Source organism: Salvelinus fontinalis, chromosome 22 (genome assembly GCF_029448725.1).
Source record: "Salvelinus fontinalis isolate EN_2023a chromosome 22, ASM2944872v1, whole genome shotgun sequence".
In the NCBI taxonomy this organism is placed as follows: Eukaryota; Metazoa; Chordata; class Actinopteri; order Salmoniformes; family Salmonidae; genus Salvelinus; species Salvelinus fontinalis.
Window position 1 is genome coordinate 23,609,255 of NC_074686.1, and position 19,056 is coordinate 23,628,310.

General features: G+C 42.7%; 1 protein-coding gene across 1 annotated transcript in view; it reads left to right on the forward strand.

Moving 5' to 3' along the window:
• The first annotated feature begins 294 nt into the window (after positions 1-294).
• Positions 295-19,056, forward strand: part of LOC129820063 (retinoic acid receptor beta-like) — a 240,993-nt gene continuing 222,231 nt past the window's right edge. Inside the window, exon 1 of the mRNA XM_055876892.1 lies at positions 295-903. The gene's annotated coding sequence lies outside the window, so the exon portion shown is untranslated. The remainder of the gene's footprint in view (positions 904-19,056) is intronic.

Genomic DNA, 19,056 nt, shown 5'->3' on the forward strand with positions numbered 1-19,056 from the left:
ATTTGACTTGTGATGGCTATACTATACTATATATAAAAGAATGAAAGCAGATTTATTTAGAACATTTCTGAGGTACACTTAGAAAAAAGGGTTCTAAAAGGGTTATTTGGCTTTCCCCTTAGGATAACTATTTTTGGTTCCAGGTAGAACCCTTTTACGTTCTAGATAGCACTTTTTTCTATGTAAGCTAACTGCCATTTCATACACAGTATGAAGTTTAACCGTTCCTTTGCAAAGTTTTCTGACAAAAACGTAGGAAGTACAGGTTTTCAGACGTATTCCTCCGTGTATCCTTTGGTCCATGGGTGTCCACAGAGGTCGGTGTTGGATAACCCTGCGCGTAAAAGTGTTTAAGCAGTTATTGTCAACAGCCTAACCTATTTTTGAATTGATGCGTTACATACTTTTACAGCCTTTGACTTGCCGCGGATTGAATAAACAGTTCGTAAGAGCCGAGCAACCGTTGTACGCTGTGTCTGGCTGCTGATGCAAGGCATCAGGGAAAGGCGATGAGCGTGCGATTTACAGTCATCTATATAAACGCCCGCGCCCCTAAATATTTATGTCTTAACCGTGTCAACTGAACAACCGCTTGAATCATTAAACTGGAGTTTCCTGTCTACCACGTACAGACTGACTCCAGACAACCTTGTGCACCTGCCCCTGACTCGCAGGAACTGCTGTCTCGCGCTCAACATCAGCAAACCGTCGATAGGTCGGTGCTCGCGCCAGAAATCATAAGCACCAGTTACCTCGTGCTCTAGACTGTGGCTGAACCGTAGGAAGGGTCTTGCTTTCAGGCAAAGGTGAGACCGGAGGTGAACAACGCGCCAACTGACAAAAACAGCCTATTACCCGGAGAATAAATGATACTAGGATGACAGCTGTGGCGGAGGGCTGCCGGTAAGTTATTTAAAACGATGTCAAATGTGCCTTTAGCCTGTGGTCAACGTTCTATAGACTACTATGTTTCTACCATAAATAGCCTTTGTGGACTTACCCCCCCCCCCCCCCCCCCCCCCAGCAAAGTGTCTTTAGAAGGTGAATTAAACAATTCTCTGAAGTTATTTACTGAGGTCATACTGTTTAACAGCGTGTCAGCTGTGAAGATGATGTCTAAATATGCCCGTCGTGGAGAAGTGTGAAGGTGGGTGCTCAGCCTGTCGTGTCCGTCCACACCCGTTGTAGGAAACTGTAGACTGAAGTAGGTCACTGTATGCTCTTGGGAGGCTTTCTTTGATATACCTGATGATATCTGACTTCGATAGTTGCTGCGTCTGGAATAGGCGAATAGCCTATGCCTGGTTTGAGTCCAAGTAGGCTAGTCTGACATTTCTGTTGTTCTTGTTGTTGACATCACATGCAGTTGCTTAGTGTTGTCTGCAGTATGGACATTTTTGTTATGATACAGTTTGTTTTGTTGATGATGATGATGATGATAAGACACAAAGTCTCTTCCAGTTCCTCAGCAGTGGCCAACTGTATAGTTACAGTCATAAATGAAAGAGTAATGATATAGTAATACCATGTAATAACATTGAATGTCTGGCTGACAGCTTCACTGCCTTCCCTTTTTACATGATTCCTGAGCTTTGGAAATCTCTATTGCAAATGTTCCATCTCTATTTGATCTGAGGAGCTTGTTAGATGTTAATCAATCAATCAAATGTATTTATAAAGCCTTTCTTACATCAGCTGATGTCACAAAGTGCTGTACAGAAACCCTGCCTCAAACTGCATCCATGTTATATAATACGACATTAATAAATGGATGTCAGAAAGATGAAAAAATATATCATTTTTGAGGTACTCTTCTAGGTGCTTATCATCAAAGTGTAACTGCCTGTATAAAGGATGCAACCGTGTTAGAAACACAGACATAGAACCCATGTGCGGCATTATCAAAACAGAACATGTGAGATCTCTGACCTGACACAATTCAGAGAGATGTAAAGGCACCTTTGCAACAAGCATCTCTCCCTCTCACCCCCCCTCCCTCTTTCTTTCTCTCACCCTCACTCTCTCTCCATCTCACCCCCCCTCTCTCCCTCTTTTTCTCAGTCTCTGTTGCTCTCCCTGTCTCTCTCTCAACCCCCCTCTATGCCTCTTTTTCGAGGGTCTCTGTTGCTCTCCCTGTCTCTCCCACCCCCCCCCCACCTCTCCCTCTTTTTCTCAGTCTCTGTTGCTCTCCCTGTCTCTCTCACTCTCCCTCTCTCTTTCTTTCACTTCTCTCTCTTTCTTTCTCTCATTTCCCCCTCATTTCTCATCCCCCTGCCTGCCTGCCTGCCTGCCTGCCTGCCTGCCGGGTAAAAACTTCATTTGAGGTAGCAGCATTACTGTACCTGTATCAGACAGCCAGGCAGTCTCTTCCCTCTCTCCCTCTACTCTCTTCCTCTCTTCCTCCTGCAGGCTAGGCATGGCTTGGCGCTAGCTGCTCTCCTTTTCAAAGCTCATTTCCAATGCCTTTCATGCCTGCTGCTGAAACCCTTTGATGTTTCTCTTACTGAAGTGGCACTGACCACACTCTGCAATATGTTAATGCTCTGATTGATTTAGGAATATTTTAATTAACACGCTAAAATGTTAGGATATCTTTCTCAACTGCAGTGTTCTCAGAGTATTGTATTCTGTGGAGTACAACAGAATTAAAGTTCAAAACTTTGGGCTCAAAGAATGATGTGAAATTCCATTCAAGGAGCTCCATGGTGGAATTCTTATTAGAATTCTTGTGTGGTATCATCCAACTTAGTTCTGTGAGCCAAGCAGATTGCAAACCTTGGCAGGTTGGTAATGAAGATATATTGTTTATCTGTGATAATGATTAAGACTTGAGCCATGCAATATTAATGAGATGAAGAAATATATCACAGGAGTAAACCTTGGAGATTAAAAAGACTGGAGTCCTCCCTAACATGAATAATGTTGTTCATTTTATTAGCAGTTCAATGATGGCTTGTTTTTTTTATTCATTACTTTTATGTGTAGCCTTGTACCTAAATCAAAGCTCTGTAATATTTACATTCCTCTTCATTATTTATTATTTACATTATTCAAATATATTCACACTGCATTTTTTATATTAGAGGTAGGGTGCATTTTTCAGACATGACTATATAAAAAAAAATTACGGGAAGAGAAATGTGACATGTATAGATTCTTCATTTTTGTATTCACTCCATATCCTCAATGTATCTCAAAGATACAAATAATAAGAGAGTTATATATTGGTTATAATCTACTACAATACGCATTTTGTCATGTGATAACCAGGAGCAGTCAGTAGGTGGCAAAGTGCTCTCAGGGATAAAAACTGATCCATCAAAAGTTCATGTTTTTCTTCATGACACTTTGTCAAAGGCACCTTTCATTTGTTACTCTGCTGCTCTCTCTCTCGGTCTTGGTTTCTCTTTCTCTCTCCTCTCTCTCTCTCTTTTTGTCTCTGTCTCTCTTTCTCTCTCTCCCCCCTCTCTCTCTCTCTTTTTGTCTCTCGGTCTCTGTCTCTCTTTCTCTCCCCTGACACTTTCTGACACTTTTGTTTTGTTCTGCAGCTTATGTGTTGCCTCTCCTCTGTTGTCTCTTTATGTTAACCTTTATACATATGCACGTGACTTAGACCTCATAAGGAATTTATGTCTCGTCTCTCACACACTACACCCAGGATTGTCAATGCACGAACACCAACTGTTTGTGTCCTTATCTGTAATATGTGTTTGTATTTGACCTTATGTTCATTTTACCTTATTTTGTTGGACGGTGGATCTGTTGTTCACCCACGAACAGGGTTGGATAGGTTACTTTCTAAATGTAATCCGTTACAGTTACTAGTTACCTGTCCAAAATTGTAATCAGTAACGTAACTTTTGGATCGCCCAAACTCAGTAACGTAATCTGATTACATTCAGTTGATTACTTTCCCCTTAAGAGGCATTAGAAGAAGACAGAAATGTATGTTACCAATTGAACAACATCTACTGCAGGATAAATCAATGGAAAAGTTTACATAGCTGGCCATATATGGATATTACATTTTACTTCATGGGTTGGATATGTTGGCTTCTTCTAACCCATCGCTTTCAACTACATATAATAACAAGATTAAATTATATCTTTACATTTAAAACCAAAGTCTATCAGAATTCCAGTCATTCCAATAAATGTTATATCGCTTGATGTTCAAGAATAGGACTTGGAAATATGGAAGTATAGATTAGCCTAAATGTTTATTTTACCTGAGCATGACCCCAAAACGAAGGATTTATTAGCCAGCCATACTCTGTTTATGATTTTGTTGTCATGGAGGACTGATTGGGCTCATTGATTCGTGTAGAAAAATAAATTCTGCGCTCATGGAATGGCATGCTTTGAGCACTACTAAAGAAAAAAAGGCCCACTTGTATTCCATAGGCGGCTTAGATTCACACTGTGCAGCTGTTGCAAGAGCGCAATTTTCACTGGCTGTCCAACTTGTTTCAAAAACAATGATTCATAGGCAGTTTAAACTTCTTGAATTCAACCATTATTGGATTGAAATACACATTTAGATTTGTGAACAGCCATCCACACAACCACAATCCATAAGGGGCAAATAGCTAAATGAGAGAGCAGCAGTGTGATTCACATCAATGCACTATTTAGATATCAATAATAAATCATGTCCGTATCGCCGTAGACTACATCACTGCTGTCATCCTTACCTCCAAGCGTTTATTCAAGTTGGATCATTTTTAGATGCCGACAGCAGTCGCACCATTGGAAGACACAGCTTGGACTGTAGCCTACAAAAGCCTATTCCTGCTCTTTTCCCGCGATCCATCAGTCTCAATCAGGTGGAACAAACTTAAACTTGTGCCTTTTTTCAGTACTGGTTTGAATGTCATTGAGAAAACAGAAGTGTCAAATATTTTTTTATGGATATAAAAGTAATCCTCGAAGTAATCATCTAGTTTTTCAATAGTACCTGTAATCTGATTACAATATTTTAGCTGTTATGTAACGGATTACAGTTAGCGCTTTTTGTAATCCCTTACATGTAACGGATTACATGTAATCCGTTACTCCCCAACCCTGCCCACGATCATAAAGTAAATGGCATAAGTATAATACTCGAAAGCACAATTTATAGTCCAATATTTAGGGGAAGTGGGATTGGGGGGCAAGTTTTTAAATTGTGCAGTATTTAGCATTAATAATAAGAGTCTGGTAGCAGCAGTTGTGATGAGTGTGTAGCATGAATGTGTGTGTGTGTGTGTGTGTGTGTGTGTGTGTATGTGTGTGTGTGTGTGCGTGCGTGCGTGCGTGCGTGCGCGTGTGCGCGTGCGTGTGTGTGCTAAGGTGCGGAGAATTAGAACAGGTGTTCAGTCCAATTCAAGTGTTCAGATGTCTGATGGCTTGTAGTTAGAAACTGTCTCTGAACCTGTTGGTATCAGACCTCATGCTCCGTCTGCCCAGTGGTAAGTGAGTGAACAGCCCGTGGCTGGGGTGTGCGGGGTCCTTGATGATGCTGCGGGCCTTCCTCAGGCATCGTTTCAAGTAGATGTCCTTGATGGGTGGCAGCACGGTCCCAGTGATGTACTGGGCCGTCTTCACCACGCGCTGACGGGCTTTGCGGTTGTGGATGGAGCAATTCCCATACCAGGCAGTGATGCAAACGGTCAGGACACTCTCGATGGTGCAGCGGTACTATTTGGGGAGGACCCGGGGTGGCATGCCAAATTTCTTCAGCCACCTTAGGATGTCCGCCTTAGGATGTAGAGACACTTTTGCGCCCTCTTAACAAGTGTGGTGGTGTTGTTGGTCCATGTCAAGTCCTTGTGATGTGGACAGCAAGAAACTTAAAACTGCTGACTCTGTCTACTGCAGTCCCGTTGATATGGATCGGGGCATGTTCCCTCCTCTGCTTCCTTAAGTCAACAATCAACTCCTTTGTTTTGCTGATGTTGAGGGAAAAGGTTGTTGTCCTGGCACCACAATGCCAGTTAACTTACCTCCTCCCTGTAGGCTGACGTTATAGCCTTATTCTAAAATGGATTTAAAAAAAACAAACACACAATACCCCATAATGACAAAGCAAAAACAGGTTTTTAGAAATGTTTGCAAATTTATAAAAAAACAAAACAGAAATACCTTATTTACATAGGTATTAAGACCCTTGCTATGAGACTCAAAATTGAGCTCAGGTGCATCCGGTTTCCATTGATCATCCCTGAGATGTTTTTACATCTCGATTGCAGTCCACCTGTGGTAAATTCTATTGATTGGACATGATTTGGAAAGGCACACACCTGTCTATATCAGGTCCCACAGTTGACAGTGCATGTCAGAGCAAAAACCAAGCCATGAGGTCGCAGGAATGGTCCGTTGAGCTCAGAGACAGGATTGTGTCGAGGCACAGATCTGGGGAAGGGTACCAAAAAATATCTGCAGCATTGAAGGTCCCCAAGAACACAAGAACACAGTGGCCTCATCATTCTTAAATGGAAGACGTTTGGAACCACCAAGAGTCTTCCTAGAGCTGGCCGCCCGGCCAAACTGAGCAATTGGGGGGAGAAGGACCTTGGTCAGGGAGGTAACCAAGAACCCGATGGTCACTTTGACAGAGCTCCAGAGTTCCTCTGTGGAGATGGGGGAACCTTCCAGAAGGACAACCATCTCTGCAGCACTCCACCAATCAGGCCTTTATGGTAGCGTGGCCAGACGGAAGCCACTCCTCAGTAAAAGGCACATGACAGCCCGCTTGGTGTTTGCCAAATGGCACCTAAAGACTCTGAGACCATGAGGAACAAGATTCTCTGGTCTGATGAAACCAAGATGGAACTCTTTGGCCTGAATGCCAAGCGTCATGTCTGGAGGAATCCTGGCACCATCCCTACGGTGAAGCATGGTGGTGGCAGCATTATGCTGTGGGGGTGTTTTTCAGCAGCAGGGACTGGGAGTCTAGTCAGGATCGAGGCAAAGATGTACAGAGAAAAGTACAGAGAGGCAATGCAGGAATGGCTTCGGGACAAGTCTCTGAATGTCCTTGAGTGGCCCAGCCAGAGCTCGGACTTGAACCCAATCAAACATCTGAAAATAGCTATGGATCGATGCTCCCCATCCAACCTGACAGCGTTTGAGAGGATCTGTAGAGAAGAATGGGAGAAACTCCCCATATACAGGTGTGCCAAGCTTGTAGCGTCATACCCAAGAAGACTCAAGGCTGTAATCGCTGCCAAAGGTGCTTCAACAAAGTACTGAGTAAAGGGTCTGAATACTCATGTAAATGGGGTATTTATTGTGTGTAGATTGTGTGTAGATTGATGAGGGGAAAAAACTATTTAATCAATTTTAGAATAAGGCTGTAACGTAATAAAATGTTGAAAAAGTCAATGGGTCTGAATACTTTCCAAATGCACTGTAGGTTTTCCTTTTGTCCAAATGTGTTACTGCCATGTGAATAGCGATGGAAATGGCATCTTCCATGGATCTGTTGGAGTGGTAGGTCAATTGGAGTGGCTCCAGCGTGCCTGGCATGCTGGCCTTAATGTGAGCCATGACCAGCCTCTCAAAGCGCTTCATCGAGTTGAGTGCAACGTGGTGATAGTCATTTGGGCATGTGGGGCGATGGTGGTCTCCTTGAAGCATGTGGGGACTACAACCTGGGACAGGGACCGGTTGAAGATGTCAGAGAAGACTCTTGCTAGCTGGTCAGCACACACTCTGAGGTTGGCCAGGGATGCCGCCTGGGCCGGCGAATTTGTGAGTATTCAGTCTTTTGAAAGTTTTCCTCCCAGAGATGTGAGAGTAACATGTTAATGTAACAGATTTTTACTGTCAGCCGTGGGATTTGAACCGAGGGGAGAGGAGGGAAGGGGGAGAAGAGGGGGGAGATGAGGGGGGAGGAGATGAGGGGGAGGGGAGGATAGGAGGGGGCGGAGAAAAGAGGAGGAGAGAGAGAATAGAGGGGAGAGGAGAGGGGGGAGGGGAGAGGATAGAATAGGAGAGGAGAGCTGGGGAGATGTTAGACAATGAGATGTCAAACATCAAAAGGTTTGAATTTAGATCTGTGATGGCTTCATCTCCGAACCTATTTCTGCCAGCAGAATGAAAGGAATAGACAAAAGCAATTTTTTGTTATCTTGTTCTGTATCCTAGTTTCCTAAATTAATCCCTTGCCACCTACTGTATAATGTAATGTATTAAAATCACGAGGAGAAGCATCGTTAAATATGGTTCAACTGAACATATATGGAACAGCTATAGATTTTACACTCCCAAGATATATTTGATTGTACATATGCTAATTCATCACCTTAATTACAAATTTTACAAATACCAACGATACTGCAACAGACAGCAAAATAACACTATAATTAAAATCGTAACGAGAAAGGAAAACTGAGTAAGATGAATCATGTAATATGGATAGTCAGTCAGTGAGTGAGCAGAGAGAGAGAGCAAGAGAGAGATGGAGAGAGAGGGAGAGAGAGAGAAAGAGAGAGGAGAGACGATGAGAAAGAGAGGAGAGCAGATTAGAGCGAAGGCTTTGATGCCAGTCCCAGCTCTGGGAATCCTCCTGTGCCTTGAGGGGAAAACTCCCCTCCCCTCCTCTCCTCCCTACCCCCCCCCCCCCCCATCTCACACAGCATCAATAATGAATGGTAGATATCTTGTTCAGTGGAATGCGGAACTGAGCTGGCATACTGATTTCTTTCTTTAACGTTGTCAGTGAGTGAACCTTATGTAAAAATTGCATCAGGGTTAGGGCTGTGGCGGTCACAAAGTTGTGTTCATTCTGTGATTGTCAAGCAAATAACTGCCGGTCTCACGGTAATTGACCGTTAATTAACATAAACACATTTAGCATTTCCTACAAGCCACTGATGCAGTCTAATAAATCCATGTAATATAGCCTACACCTTCACAATAAATCCATTATTTATTTTATACAAGTCTAGAGAAACATGAAGAAAATGTAGCCTATTTCAGAAGAACAGAATAGCATACCCTGAGTTGTCCTTATGTTAGGCCCTGATCAGGCCATGCCATATGGCTGTGGGCGACACTAGTTCATTTAGCAGACAAGATTTTCTTAGAATTCCGTGACATTATTTTATAGTATGAAGAATACAGTTGAACAAAGCTGAATAAAATAGAAAGGATATTTTCTCTAAACGATTTGAGGGAGTGCACACACATGCGGCTATTCTGTGTCAATCTACTTTCTCCCATAGTACAAAAGGTAGCCTATTCTATTCTGTGAAATAAATAAATATTCCAAACATAGTCTGGGACAGTTGTGGGATGCGATAGATCCCACATGAATAGAACCACTAGCATCAAAATAACGTTTTTACGTAATGAGGTTGAAGCAACAGATCAGAAGCTTAAAATGTTGATAAACTAATAGGCTATTTCTTCACATTATAAGAGCAGCAATGCCCACACGGCATTAGGCTATAAGCGCAAAGTGCATTATTATGGTGAAAATGATCTTCCCAAACTTGAAACTCACACGCTGCTTATGTTTGCCAGTTAGGCTCTACACCCATTGTAAAGCGGATTAATGTTATTTGGCCACTTTAGTTGTGATACAAACCTGATCAAAACATATAGGGCTATGGGCTAGGATATATGAGGTGTGCGAATATGAATAGAAAAAGTTGCAACAAAAATGCATTGTTTCTTGACTAATCCTGGGCATCATTTACAAGTCCTAATATATAATTCACAAGTGATAGGCAAATATTGTCACCCATCAGACTATTCTTGATTTAATCTTGTCTTTACATATACTAAATAATATATGTGTGACATTTGTTTTGATTTAGAATGGACCCTTATCCATGTACCTGTCTCGAAACAGGTGCAGGGGAAAAAATACATGTCATCTATGCACTTAAATAGCGAATGGAGGATGCTTTTCCTATGGATCATTTTCATGCCAGCCAGGTAGGCTATACTCCTGTTGTAAAGAGAAGCAATGTGTTTAATATTAGGAAAGTTGAGAAATAAATATAGAAGGCCTAGCATAGAAAGCTGATGGGATCCTCCTATTTTTAATAGAGGCCATCACTCTGTTTTCTCACGCAATTGCAAAGCCTTTAGAAATGTTGCGCAAGTTGAGTTCATGGCTCTCATGAAGTGTTTGATTAGAATTTCTGATTAATCACTCAGACATCAATGCAAATGTGTTTGCTTGGCTCGTTGGTGCATGAGTGTTGCCAATTTATGGAAATTGAACTATAAGAGTGTGTTAAACACAAATAATACACCTTCCGGCCTTGTTTTTTTTTCTCCACGTTTTTCTCAGATGTGTGTTTGTATCAGCTTGTTGACTGTTTCAATTACATAGTTATTATACTGTAATTACATAGTAATTATCAGTGTAAGTACATCATTATTACCATAGCCATTGCTGTGAAATTTAGTTTTTTCAAGGTCTCTGAATCCTCTCATGACCTGGAGGTCTTTCAGCGTTGACTTCTAAATTATTATAATCTACTTTATTTCAAGTGCTTATTGATGACACAAACCCTCTTCTTCAGTTCAGAGTGTAGTCTACACCAAACGATGTGGATGAATTAATCAAACATGTGAAGCATGTTTCTCACCTCTTTACAAAACCATCTATTAAACACTTATGACACGTTTCTCTGCATCTGAGGGGAGAAGAGAAACCAGAGTTAATTCAATGTGATGGTTATGTTAGACGTGGATCCACCACTGGCTCTTTCATGTTCCGCTACTGAGCTACACTCCCCCTCCTCCTGCCTTATAACTATTTTAACAGAGAAGAGAGTGAGAGTGAGGGTTGGGGGAAGGACAGAGAGAGAGAGAGAGAGAGAGGAGAGGAGGTGTGCTGGGATTTCTCCACTCAGCAGATGTTATTTGAAGGGCATGTTATTCTGCTTTAAATACAGTGTTCATTAGCAATGCAAATCATTTCCCATGCTCATCTGAATAATCCTCTGTTACCTAATGCTTTGGCATCGCCGCCACGTGCAACTGCGGTATGGGTACGGGCACGCCACTGGTACTATAGCAAGAGAGCGCTCAATTCCTTCTTTCGCTCCCATCTCTCTCAGCCTTCACCAAGTCTGTCCTGTTCTGTTCAACAAGCATCTTTTGAGAGGATGAGGTCCTCTCAGGTCCTTTTCACACTATAGAGCTGACCCAAACTGTTTGATTCTGGCTCAGCTATACAAGCCAGCACAGTACAGCTCTACTTGGCTTGGCTCAGTGGTTTGAAAAGGGTACACTCTTAGAAAAAAATATTCCAAAGGGGTTCTTCGGCTGTCCCCATAGGATAACTTTTTGGTTCCATGTAGAACCCTCTGTGGAAGGGTTCAAGATGGAACCCAAAAGGGTTCTAAGTGGAACCAAAAGAGTTCTACCTGGAACCATAAAGGGTTCATTTAAGGGTTTTCCTATGGGGAAAGTCGAATAACCCTTTTAGGTTCTAGATAGCAATTATTTTCCTACAAGTTTCTCTCTCTTCAGTCTGTCCTGTTCAACGTCTTTAAAGTTGATTCACCTTGCATGCACATTGATTTCGTCACATTTCACCGTTGTTGTGAGCACAGCGTTCAGTCTGGTTTAACCAGGCTACAAGTTAATGGGACAACAGTTGCAAATACTACTGTGCTGCTTGATGTTGGAACAACTGACTCCACAAATCCATATTTGAATCCCCCTCGCCTAAGGCCATGCATAGAAGGCAGAGAACCATCAATGGAGGAAAAGTAGAAAGAAAATAGTTTGATTTACTTTTCATGTTGTGTAACTGTTTTGATGAGAGAAACGGGATGTTTTTTATAATCAAAGTTTACTCTCAGCAGCAACCAATAGTATGTGAGTATTTAGTTTTGTAACCATGAGTCATATACTGTATTTATATTAGTACGCAAAATGTGTGCTATCTGAGTCATGCATACAGTAGCCTATATCCGTCAGTGGTTTGATTAACACCAAGGATTTACATGTAATACCTGTCACACAGAGGATGTGTGAGTGTGAGTTTGTCTGTGTGTTTGTGTGTGCATGTGTTGTGTGTGTGTGTGTGTTGTATAAAGGGCAGATTTTCTGGCCTAAACCGTATGCTCAGAGTATTTGAGAATATATAGGCCTATATACAGCATATAGATGTAACTTTGCAATCCTGTTCAGAGTGGTCACCCTCCTCTCTTCCTCATCCCTTCCTCCTGTCATCCTCCTCTCTGGGTGTGGAGGAAATTTGGATTCAGAGTTAGGCTAGTCTGATACTGCTGTTGGTGAGACATTCAGAGCAGTGGTGCAATACAGTACTTTAATTTGAAGACTTGCAAACTGAAGACCACTGCAAGAAACTGCTACCACAAACCTCTCTCTCTCCTACTCCCCCATTTCTCTTTTTCTAGAGGTAATTACAGACCTTGTTCAAACACCATCACTTCCCCTCCCCAAAACACACACACACACACACACACACACACACACACACACACACACACACACACACACACACACACACACACACACACACACACACACACACACACACACACACACACACACACACACACACACACACACACACACACAACAACATGCTTCCTTTATTAACCATTATGTAGGCGGCCAGCCTTAATGAACCGAACTGAATAAATCTCGTTAACAACACATTCATCCCACTCGCTCCTCACGCTCCAAAGGTGTTTTTCTCTCTTTGTGGAATAACTGTTTCTGTAGACACCTAGGAGACCGTTAATTACGGCGGGTCTAAGTGAAGCTCAGAGTTCAAACTCCTCTCCTCTTCCTGCTTCACCCTTAGAACTTAGAACTCAATGTTTTCATAATAATTACTGTTACTTGAGATGTTGAGTATCACTTGCATGTCTTTCACTATAATGACAATCACTCTCACAGTTACCTTTGATTTCCAGCGGATTATATTTCAGTCAAACCAGTGTTTTTTCTCCCCAGTTTGCAGTGTGTGTGTGTGTGTGTGTGTGTGTGTGTGTGTGTGAGACGTGTACATATGTGTGTGTGTGTACTGTTGCCTGCACATGTGTATGCGTTCTGTATGTGGGTTGTTGTGCGTGTTGAGAGTTTACTGGTGGCAGTATAAGTGGTGATTCACCTCTCTCTGAACTGCAGGAGTAGGTGGATGCCATTGAGGCTGTTGGTACATCCTCTTCTAGCCCGTGCCAAGCATTTGTACCCATCCACCATCATCCACGTCTGGCACCCAGCCCAGTACCCCCTCTCCTCTAGGCTCGCTCCCCAAAGAAGAGGGGGATGGAGAGAGAGAGAAAATCCTCTTCAGCGATAAATGAGCAGCCTTGTGCATGTGGAGCCAGATCCATTCAATGTGTTTCTGAAAATCTCCTCTTCATTCAGCCAGTCAATGAGGAAAAAACTGGCTGAACATTGCCACTGTATCATCAAGCCATTCTGTGAGCTCTCTCACCCACCCTCCTCTCTCTTGCGCTCTCTCTCTCTCTCTCTCTCTCTCTCTCTCTCTCTCTCTCTCGCTCTCTCTCTCTCGCTCTCTCTCTCTCTCTCTCTCTCTCTCTCTCTCTCTCTCTCTCTCTCTCTCTCTCTCTCTCGCACTCTCACTCTCACTCTCTGGCTTCTTCCTGTTCCCGCACCCGGCTGCTTCCTGTTGGACTTCCTGTATGGTCACATGGCAAGTTCATGTCAGTCTGTGGAAGAAGGCCAGGGTTACGTTCATTAGGGAACACAATGGAAAGCCTTTAACACATTTGCAACAGAAAACATTTGTTTTTGTTTTTTATCTGACAAGTTCAGGTGGTTCTTCCGTGTTTCAGTCTGATTTCTCCTGTTTGGTGCCTATTGAATAGGACTCTGCTTAGCATCCGACACAACTGAGACAGACCAGACCAGTCTTAAATTAGTTCTCATCAATCTGTACGCTGTCAAGTGAAATAGCTTGATTTTGAAAGGTCCAACCCAAAAACCTGAGACAAACAAGTTTGCGCAAATATTAGCAAGCATTGTCGTTGATTAAATAAGAACCTGTGCAGCAGATATACTCTTGCTACCTACATCCCATCAGCAAAACCCTCTCTCTAGTTCTCTGGATTGCTCCAGTTTCTTGGGAAAAGAGGAAAAAGGAGAGTGCCAGAGTCCTCCGTTCGGCTCGCAGAACTCTGGAATGTTAATTAGGCCTGGTCCCTCTAGTCTGGAAAGCCGGGGGAAGATTTGTAACATTCCGGATCATTCTGGCTCATTTTCCGAGAACGGATGGGTTTGAATATGAGGGTGTTATATCATTCAGCAGGAGTGGTCTGGTCAGTCACAGTTTCCGCTGTATGGCTGATTACAACTAACCCTTCCTTCTGGATTGAGCAGTAAATTGCAATATTCAAGAAACACCAACCAACTCTGCATGATTTAACTGCTGACCAGATCAGCTGGCACAGTAGTCTCCATTGACATCCATTGATCTGTTGGAATTGACCTTGATGCTGAAACATATTTGCTACAAACTGATTAACAGATGATGCTGATACAAACCATGGTTGAGGGTTATCACAATCTCATCAGATTATACTGCTGTTGGTGACGACTGGCTAGGAACTGTCTGTGCAGGCTTCCTACTAGGGAGTTTGAGAAATTCCATGCTATTACTTGGGTCTGTAAAGCACAGTATCCCTCCATTTATCTACAGCGCAAATCAAGAATGACGAGGATTTTGCATGAACTCGTTAGTTAAAATTGGTGACAGATCAGTCAACGGGGTGGCTAGTTCAAAGCAGGTCCGTCCCCCTAACTGAGACTGAGACAGCGTTTAGTTTCCAGCTGGGTTGATATCAGACAGACGTCTGAAGACTGTGTGTGTCTCTAGCTGATGAAGGGGTCGGTCATTTGTTTGACTGTGACTCGTAAAGCTGATGTATATTTTCTCTTCTAAGAAGGGTTGCTGCGATGATCAAGCGCGTTAGGAATGACAGAACGAATCGCCTTTGAACATCAGGAGGGAAAAAAACATCAGAGTTTTCAAAATGTCAAACAATTTGTGGAGAGAGAGAGAGAGATTATTTATACAATCTTCAGTCGCTTCTATACAGTATATGACCTGAATCACTCAACTTCCAAGTTAGATTTTATATTTAGTGCCACTCTGTTTAACTTGATGCTCATCAAAGCCAAGTAGATAAAGGAGGTTTTACCTTAGTAGCTTGACCCTGAATAATAGGTTTATGGTTTCCCCATACATTAGTTTAAATGTACAATATTTTCCTAATATTGCTGTGTAGCCAGACCTATACAATAAAATGCAATTCAACGAGCTGTTCTCCCTTTCCCCTTCCAATCAGTAAAAAGTGCTTTCTAGAACCTGTTTTTCGGCTGTCCCCAGGTAGAACCGTTTTGAGTTCGATAGAACTCAAAACGATAGAACTATTTTGGGTTCCATGTAGAACCCTCTTTATAAAGGGTTCTACATCGAACCCAAAATAGTTCTATCTGGAACCAAAATGGGTTTTCCTATGGCGACAGCTGAAGAACCCTGTTGGAACCCTTTTTTCGAGGTGTAGACTTTTGTACTACTAAATCTGTCATTGTAAACTGCCTGTGATAAACTCCATCACCTCTGCAGGTTATAGCTTGTAGCACACACACGCACGCACACACACACACACACACACACGCACACACACACACACACACACACACACACACACACACACACACACACAAACACACACACACACACACACACACACACACACACTCACATACACGGCAGGTAGGTGGGGCGGCAGGTAGCCTAGTGGCCAGGGCGTTTGGCCAGTAACCGAAAGGTTGCTAGATCAAATCCCCGAGCTGACATGGTAAAAATCTGTCATTCTGCCCCTGAACAAGGCAGTTAACCTTGTTCCTAGGCCGTCATTGAAAATAAGAATTTGTTCTTAACTGACTTGCCTAGTTAAATAAAATAAAAAATACACACACACTGCCTTTGACCAGATTTGAGCATTCTAGTCAGGTCTGCAGGCCCTGAGCTCTATCTAAAACGTTACACAGATCATCAGGCTTGATTCTCTTTGATCTCCAGCTCTCAGCCTCACAACCCATAGAGCAACTTCTCTTCTCATCACTGAAATCTATACTGGAGGCTTTGGACTCCACTACGTGTAGGAGGGGGAATCTCAGCAAAGGATACTCAGCTTTGAGAACTCTTTTAACACTGGGAGAGAGAGAAAGCTTCGAATGATGAGTCAAGAGCCGATGCACCCTGTGCTGTCAAAAGAATACAAATGACTTGTCTCATGTTGGCTCTGTGGAAATCTGCTCTCCGTGTGTATCATGCTGCTCTATGTAACCTACAGTATGTATACAGATCTATGTATTTATGGACACTTTGCATTTGCTTTGCTTTTGTCCTAAAGACACTTATCTATCCTTGCTTTTGTCCTATATATTATGTACACTTACATGTGTAGCTGTCCTATGCTTTCAGTGGGTCAGTGCCGCGGTATAAAGCCAGTGTAGCATCACTCAAAGAGGCCGACACACCTGTGCCCTTCTCCAGTGATCCTTTGAAGAAAATATGAGTACAAAGAGAGTGTGATGTGTGTGTTTGTGGGTGAATACATGCAATGTTCTTTTCAGAGGAATTCAGCAACAGAGAACGTCAAACCACCAAAGGTCAGGGTTACCCAGCAGCCTTGGAACAGGTTTCTTTGCTGTTGAATAAATGGTCCTCTGAACCTCTGTGATGACTGTATGCTTCAGTGGGGACATTACATTAACATACCATTGTCTTATACTATAGGGGTATTGAAATGCAATAGTAATTGAATCATATTCATCTCCCGTACACAGACCCTGCTGGGGGAGCACATAGCTACACACACACACACACACACACACACACACACACACACACACACACACACACACACACACACACACACACACACACACACACACACACACACACACACACACACACACACACACACACACACACACACACACACACACACACACACACACACACACACACACACACATACACACGCAAACACCACACACACACACACACACACACACATACACACGCAAACACACACACACACGCACACAGACACAGACACACACAGGCTCCCCCTCTTTCCTCTCTCCCTTCCCATCGCTCTCTCTGCTGTACAGGGTGATGGATTGTGACCTTACGTTCCCCTTAGGCGTTGTCATTGTGCCATACCATGAAGGATGGACATGAGAACACAAACCAATGATCTTTTTCACATCCAGCAGTAAGCCTGAAGTGTGAATAATTGAATTTCTATTGAACCAAAGATGTATTTGTCATACTTGGGCTGGCCGAGGCTGGGGCGCTCTTAGGGTGCGTTCCAAATGGCACCCCATTCGCTATATAGTGCACTACCTTTGACCAGAGCCCTATGGGCCCTGCAGGAAATGTACTTGTAGTGTATGTCACAATAGCATAAAGAGATTCGGGAGACAGACGCAGGAATGCGTAACAGGGATTTTTATTAAGCCAAAATAACGGCGTGCCGTGTAAAGGCACGGGGACAAAACCAAACAAACACGTAACAAAACACAGGGTAGGAACCCAAAACAAAAGAGCGAGGTGTACCTCGAATAAATCACACACACGCACAATGATTATCACACGGGATGAGACCTGTAATCATCTGTGAAATCCACAAGGGCACGAAAGCCCAAAACACACAGCACAGGTACTCACACGCACCAACGGACATAGTAACAATAATCGACCGCCCAATGGAAACCAAAGGGCACATATATACAAATACAATCAGTGGGAATAAGGGCCAGGTGAGCATAGTGAAAGTTCCGGGGGGATCCGTGACAGTGTATTTTAGGTTTAAAAAGGCATCTGAAGTTTAAAATTTCCATTTTTATATTTCAGACTTGTATGTATCAACCCCTACAAAATGTATCAACCCCTACAAACATGTCCATTAATTATAACCCACATAATAAATCACATTTCCTTTTTCGGCAGGATTATTTTCCTGCTGTAGACACCTGGCTCAAATCCTCAATATCCTACATATGTATATTATGTAGGGAATAGGGTGCCATTTGGGACGGAGCCTTTTACCCAGCATGCTCTGCTGTGTCGTGGATTGTGGCAAACGGGTCCTTTGTCTGGTTCTTCTTATATTCTGCCTCTGCAACTCAAAAGATACATTTTTGATGACAGGATGACGCTAGCAGGATGGCGCTAGCAGATGACGCTAGCAGGATAGCGCTAGCAGATGACGCTAGCAGGATGGCGCTAGCAGATGACGCTAGCAGGATAGCGCTAGCAGATGATGCTAGCAGGATGCTTGCATTATAGGGCTGATCAACAACTGTTACGACACAGTAACTTTTAGTCATTGCATTGTATTACTAGTAAAGGCAAATTAATAGCATAGTGCCCTCACCACTCTACATCTTGGCAAAGAGGGAAAAAGATTGAAGCAAAGCACACATATGGATATGGTTTTGTCAGGCTTATTCATTACTCTCTCTGCTTTGAATCTACCGGTTGATTATCTCTCAGAACATATATTCCTTTTATTTATTATAGGTCTAATATTTAGTGTGTAAGTCATTTTGTATAGCTTACTGTTAAAATGTTATTCTGGTCCATTCAACAGTGTGTTTTATCTATCTTTCATTTGTTCACTTTTTGTACCCTGTTAGTGTATGTTCAAAATAGTGAGAAAATAGAAATATAAAATGTAGGTATATAACACCATGGTGCCGTCAGATAACTGTGTGACTGATGGCTGTGACCTCTGTGTGAGCATTGTATGACATCCTATAAAAGGTAATTGTGATGAAAAACAGATCCAGGGACAGATGTTCTCTGTCCATCCATCCACTAAACCTAATAAACATGACCGCTCCATTCATTACTAGTACTCATTATGTAAGGAAAGGCACGTTTATAGAGAAAAAAAACCATGTTGGATGAAGAGATAGACCACAGATGGACACAGTCAGTCAGTCGTCGTCTGGAATCAAGAACTCCAGGGAAAACTGGTGGTGGCTGAACGAGACTGTGGGCGTGTGTGTATCTGTGTGTGC